Source organism: Parasteatoda tepidariorum, chromosome 7, assembly GCF_982258835.1.
Source record: "Parasteatoda tepidariorum strain Cologne lab strain chromosome 7, Ptep-v5.0, whole genome shotgun sequence".
In the NCBI taxonomy this organism is placed as follows: Eukaryota; Metazoa; Arthropoda; class Arachnida; order Araneae; family Theridiidae; genus Parasteatoda; species Parasteatoda tepidariorum.
This window is the reverse complement of record NC_141761.1, coordinates 88,765,012-88,771,572: the sequence shown is the minus strand read 5'-3', so window position 1 is coordinate 88,771,572 and position 6,561 is coordinate 88,765,012.

Here is a 6,561-nt window from a genome sequence, read left to right as displayed (position 1 = left end):
TTTTTTTTCAAAATTCTGATCTGTTTGAAAGTCATTGAAATTTTCAGTGCTTTTCTTTGCAAATTTTCCTGACTTTTTTTTTTCTTCAGTTTTACGTTACATTTTGCTTTTCTAGCTGTTCAAAATTACGCTGCTTCAAGTTTGAAAATGCAATGGTGTATAAAAAAGTGCACAAGGAATTCAATGGAATAAACAAAAGCTACAACTCGATTGTTACTTCCAGAATTACTAACTGTTAAATTTGTAATGAAAAAAAAATTAAAACAAAACATTGTATATCTACTATCCGTTGAAATGCAACTACCGAGTTGAAATTCAATGTGCTGCTAGAACCTTTTCATATTATAATTTTAGCGAGAGTTTCTTTTTGAAATATTCCCACTTGTTCGAAAGTTCAATTTTTTCAAATTTAAGTGCTTATTTTTGCATTAAATATTGACTAATTTATTCATTGTTGTTGAAAATTTATTTTTCCCACACGAGAACTTTATTTCTTTATTTTATAAACTCAAACTCAATTGCATGTCAATAAAAAAAAGAGATCGCGTTTAATCAGATATAGTGACATTTATAGTAAAATTTTTAAAAATACATGAAAAAAGCTTAACAAAGTTAACTCTGTTCTTGTCTCTCAAAGTTAACTTTTTTAACTCTGTTAGAAGTCTGCTATAAGTTCTATTGAATTGTTATAAGTTTTGCAAACGAGTAAAATTACTTCTCATTTATTTCTTTTTATTGAGCCACACTTTCTATGTTCTTTGGGTTAAACTTCTTTTTTCAAATTCAGATGATTGTCCTTCAGAACCAAATAATTGTCTGTTTCACTATGAAGAACAAAATTAATTAAATAAAAATTCATTAATTAATTAAAATTAACAAAATGTTCTTCTATAAAACTAAAATAAATGTAACTTCGAAACCAAAATGTTCGATGATTTTGTGAAAAATACTGACGTTTAAGAAGAAATTAAAAAAATATGAATGAGAATCAGTTACTGGGGTGGGCGAGCGGAGCGAGCAAGGGACAGGAGATTATTAGTATTTATACAAAATATTGAAATTGTGCTAAACCATCGTTAGAAAAGAGATATCAATATCTCAAGCGCACATTTTTAAACGTCTTATGACAAAGAAATTGCATATTGAACTTTCATGAACTAGGTAAATTGTTATAAATGATACATTACAACTCACTCACACATTTTTTAATTAATTCAGCAACTTAACTAAATAAATTTATAAAATTTGAAAGGCAGCTTATTGATAATTCATTTATTAATCTCGATTTTTTAAATAGTTCCAGGGATTTCAATAAGTTCAATAGGATAGGGGAGGGGGTAATAATTTAAATAACTGTCAGAATATTCATTCGAGTAATATTTTTGCTTACTTAATTATAAATATTTGTCTAAATAATTTTGACAAGATCTTTCAAAATATCTCTTTTTCTCTCTCTTTTAATCAACAGTACCTAACTTTTAACAAGTCGGAGTCGAGCAAATTTTTTCAGCTCTGACTCCTCAAAATTTTCTATAGCTCCGACTTCACTGCTCAACTTAAAAGTCAACTTTTAAAATTGCTTTCATAACATCTGAAATAAATCTAATATATTACGTACTGAAGCGTGTTAAGAACAATCAGGGATTGTCCATCCAATCAGCAATTACGAAAATCCTAGTTACTTTTTTCGATCACGTTAATAGTTTCAAAGTGAAATAAAAGTTGAATAATTTAATTAGATAATCTTGGAGGGACATAAATTAGCCTTGAAAGTGAAGGAAACTAGATTTCTCGAAATTAATTTGACATGACTAATTATTATTTGGGACAATGAGTTAATAAATAAAGACGTTTCTATAAATAGGTTACTTCTCGCATTTAACCAAAAATAACAGCTCTCGATTTCAAACTGTCCACACGGAACTACTTATTTCAGTTTTAACTATTTTCATTTGATTGTTTTCAAAGTTCTCTATTGAAATTCTGCAGTAATTTAAAATCTGTTCGGCAGCCTTTAAATTACACAAATCACAGTAAGTATGTATACATTTGAGCATAATAGGCAGCAGAAATTTTAAAATTACTTCTATGTCTGTCGTGAGATTAGATAGAAAACTCCTCCCAACGCTTGGTTACGTGCTTTACTACTTCCTCGCGCACCTATCGAACCATAACTTGAGTATCGTTTAAAATGCATATGCCATTTTATCTTATATTTTATAACCATTGTTGAACAGCCGACCCTAATGTTTATCTCCGTAGTCTTGTAATTTCGACCCAGTTCAGAAGACAAGGAAACTCGTGGATCAGTACCCCCAGAGGTATGATTTGTTATGGGAACATGGAGGACTTCACCAATAATTGGTACGGCAGTATGCGGTACCATAGCACCGTTTATTTTTAGAATTTCTACAGCAGTTTTAGAAAAGGTCAAAATAAATTTAAATAATTACTTTGTAATTAAGTTTTTATGTCCAAAAAATATAAAATTATTCTAAGTAAATATAGCATAATTCAACTGTATTATAATCATCACTTAAGACTACTTAACTAAATGTTTCTATATAAATGCGTAACGCATAACTAATTATTTAAAGCTACGGAAGCTATCATTTATGACTACCTAACAAAATGAATGATAAATGATTATAGTGTTGCTACTTTTGTCGCGTTTTTGTACCATATTAGAGAAATAAATATGTAGATTATAAAGCTCAGACTTAAATAGAGACAAATTTTAAAAAAAAATTGGAATTTTATTCTTGTTGCATTAGAAGTATTTTTAAGCTTTTTCAGAAAATATTTGTGCCATATTACTTATTGCTACTGCTCCTTTTGACTGCTGTTTCTCAAAAAAAAAACATTTTTTTCTTAAAAAAGAGCATTTTTCTGAAGCCTTAATTTTGGTAATATGTGCCTTTTGCAATTCAGATTATTTAACGATAAATTTTGTTCTAAAATTTATTGAAAACTTTTCTTGTATAAAGTTTTGACGTTTTATAATTTCTTTTTCCAGAAATTTTCGAGCGACACTATGACTAAAAAGGATTTTCGCTGTTAGAAAGAATCTCAAGCTTATGTTCATTCTCAAATTTCAGAAAATGTAACTTTTTAAACATTGTGTGTAAAGAAATTCTGGGGCCGGAAATTAGGGTTGTCCCCGAGGGGACTAGTCACCATGGAAATTTTATAGGGACATGCTTTTTTTAATATTTGTAATATTATTTATTTGTCGTTTATAGATTATAGATAACTGTATAGCTGTATATATGTCGTTTATAGTTAACTATATAGATTTAAAGGATATTTTCGATTATATAAGAATTGATTTTTGAAATATGGGGGGGGTGTGTATTTTTAAAAGATGTCTTGGTGAGAGATATTACTTCCTTCAAATTTATTATATTTTTGACGGGGATCTATATAATCACATAAAATAACAAATAAGAAAAATTTTTGTAACTAAGTTCAGTTGAACGGAGACACAAATTTTTTCAGGAGGTATAAATTATTTTGTAAAATCTTTTCTAGCGATGATGCTTTTCTGAAAATATCAAATCATAGAAAGAATAAAAAAATTTTGCATGCATCAGCTTAAAAAAAGAGTTGAATAGATGAGAATTCGTGCTAGGAAAGTGTTAACTCCTCTCCAGTATTCACACTATTCCAGTATTGTTCCAGTATCGCATTTCCAGTACTCATATGACGACACGTCTAACTTAGTTTTAATTTCAAATTATTTTTTGGGCTATTACTTCGCTTGTCATTTTTTATTTACATTTTTTCAGCTTTTTCGATGAAAAGGAGAAACTAATTCCAGTAAAACACTTTTGCTTGAAGATAAAAAAAAATTTGCTCATTAAAAAAAATTATATATATATATATACCATTTAGTTTTGGAATTATAAACTTTTCAAGTTCATTTTGCTACGTATCTCCATGAAATTTATTTATATGATTCCGACAGTTCAACAGTAAATTCGTATTTCTGTTTTGTTTAAATACTTCACCCATTTAGTTAATATTTATCATAAGATTAACGCTTTGAGAGACTTATTGTTAGTGGTTACATTAAATATTATAATATCATCATAGAAGTCATACTTAAAAAATTCAAAATTTATTACTTTCCCTTATGTAAACTTCAAATTAATTATCGTATATTAATTATTTTTTGTAAATATTTAATTACATTCAAATTATTTACCTTAAATTAGGTTATTTATTTGCATCAAATTAGATTATTTATTTACATTAAATTAGATTATTTATTTACATTAAATTAGAGTAAATCAAATCAGTCGTTAAATTCACATAATTAAAGCAACTACTACTACTTTAGTCAATTCTTATTGCAATTTTAAAGGATACATTTTTTCTGGTTATTTTCTTCGATGCTTTTTTTTTTCGGGCTAGTTTTTTTTACGTGATTCTTTCTTAAAATGCTAATTCTGTCCTCCAAAAATTACACATTACAAAATATTATTAAGAATTAACGGTAAAGTAATTAAGTGATATGCATTGTAATTAGATTCAAAGAAAAATACTGTTGTTGTTTAAACTAGTTTGCTTAGTAAAACTAATTTGTTTAGTGAAATTGAATTTAACTAATTTTACTTTGACTTCAGTTTTACTAAACAACAGCAATTTAGTTTTACTAAGCAACAGCAATTTAAACAAATCTTTAAAAAAAAAAAGATAAGATTCATGTTATGATTAATGTTTAAAATTTATTATTATCTTATAAAAACTTGAATCTCTGAAACTTTTTCATTTCTAAGAGTGCAAATTAGTACACTGAGCCATAAAAAGGTATTACCCATAAGAACTTATATAAATGGTAAATTTTTATGTACTAAGAGCCAATATATTACATCAATAAATGGTTAATAAATTACATTAATAAATAGTTGACCTCCAATATGAAATATGAAATTAATAAATAAATTGGAAAATCAGACACAAAAACGTACTTTCTTTGAGTAAACATGCCTATTTTTGGAGAGATTTTGAATTTTGATCTACAAAATATGGGGAGGGGGGGGGCGCAATTTGTAATAAATGCTCCTATCAGGAGAGGAGATAGAAGAGAGGTCGAAACACAGGCGAAAGGTCTAAAGTTTGAGCGGCTTAATTTTGCTTTCAAATTTTAAGTATTTCACAATATTTTTCAGGAACATTTTAAGCAAATCGAAAAAAAATTACACAGAACTACAAAAATTTTTCAACTAAAAATAATCCCATGCAAAAATAATTTTTGAGAATATTTTATTATTTTTGAACAATTTTATTTAATAATGGTCGAAAAAGCTTCGAATTACGAAGTTTGCACATTCTTACGTGTCATTTTAAAATGGCAAAATATATAATTTAAGCAAAATCAGTCGAATATTACTAAGTTATAAAATTTCATGAAATGTCATATTTTTTCTTAAACCCGTATTTCTTAAAAAAAATATTTTATCATTTAAAATGTTGCGTGATTTAAAAAGCTAAAAAGTTGTTTAGGGAGTTTTATATTCTTTCTGTACAGTCAGTGAACCGTAAAATTATTTTCATATCAATAAGAAAAAAATCTGAAACAATAGGTTTTAAGTTAATAGCAATATGTTGTAGTTAAGAAGTTACTTTAGGGCATAAAAAAAGAAGAAGAAAAAGAGCTTAGATTACTTAAAATATTTTTTAATTGCCATGGCTAACTAATAACTAGGCCAATGAGAAGGCATAAAATAAAGGAAAGTATTTCTAGAATTAGTTTACGTTGTTAATTAGAATTAGTTTACAAATTGTGTTTAGGGCCAAAAAACGCAAATATTTTTGGTGGATCCGTGATGACTCAGAGGTAGAGTATTCGCCTTCCAATGAGATGAACCGGGTTCGAATCCCAGAGATGGCTGGTCGATACGAACTCCACATCCGGCTTGCACTGACCACAGTGTTGACGTAAAATGTCTTCTGTGGTAAACGGATCATGGGTTAGAGTCCCCTTGCAGTCAGACTAACCGTGGGAGGTTTTCGTGGTTCCTCTCCATGTAACGCAAATGTGGGTTAGTTCCATCAAAAAGTCCTCCACGAAGGCAACTTTCTCCCAATACTTGATCTATGAGTTACCTCTCTCTCTTTCTCTCTTCGTATGCCTGTTAAGGAAGAGGGGTGCGATTGTTCTTGTTTTCCAGTGGTGCCATCTATAGCCAAGAATTTAACTTCTACCTCATCCATACGTCACGCCCGTTTATAGTGCGGACCCATTCTTACATCCATTCTTCCACAGATCATAATTTTGACCTGAATCAGAAAACGATCGATCTCCAATTCAGTACCCCTGAGGTATTGATTTGTTATGGGAACATGGAGGACTTTGCGACTCGACAGATTTAACGCGCATCAGTCACAATTTTACTACACGGGGGTCTTCGCCCGGCAGGGTTCGAACCCACGAACTCTCGGACATAGGCCCAGTGCCCTACCGTCCAGGCTATGTCAGACCAGGAGTTCCCTTGTCTTCTGGATTGGGTTCAAAATTACGGCGTTGAACATTAGTAGTCGTAAACCAAAAAAATT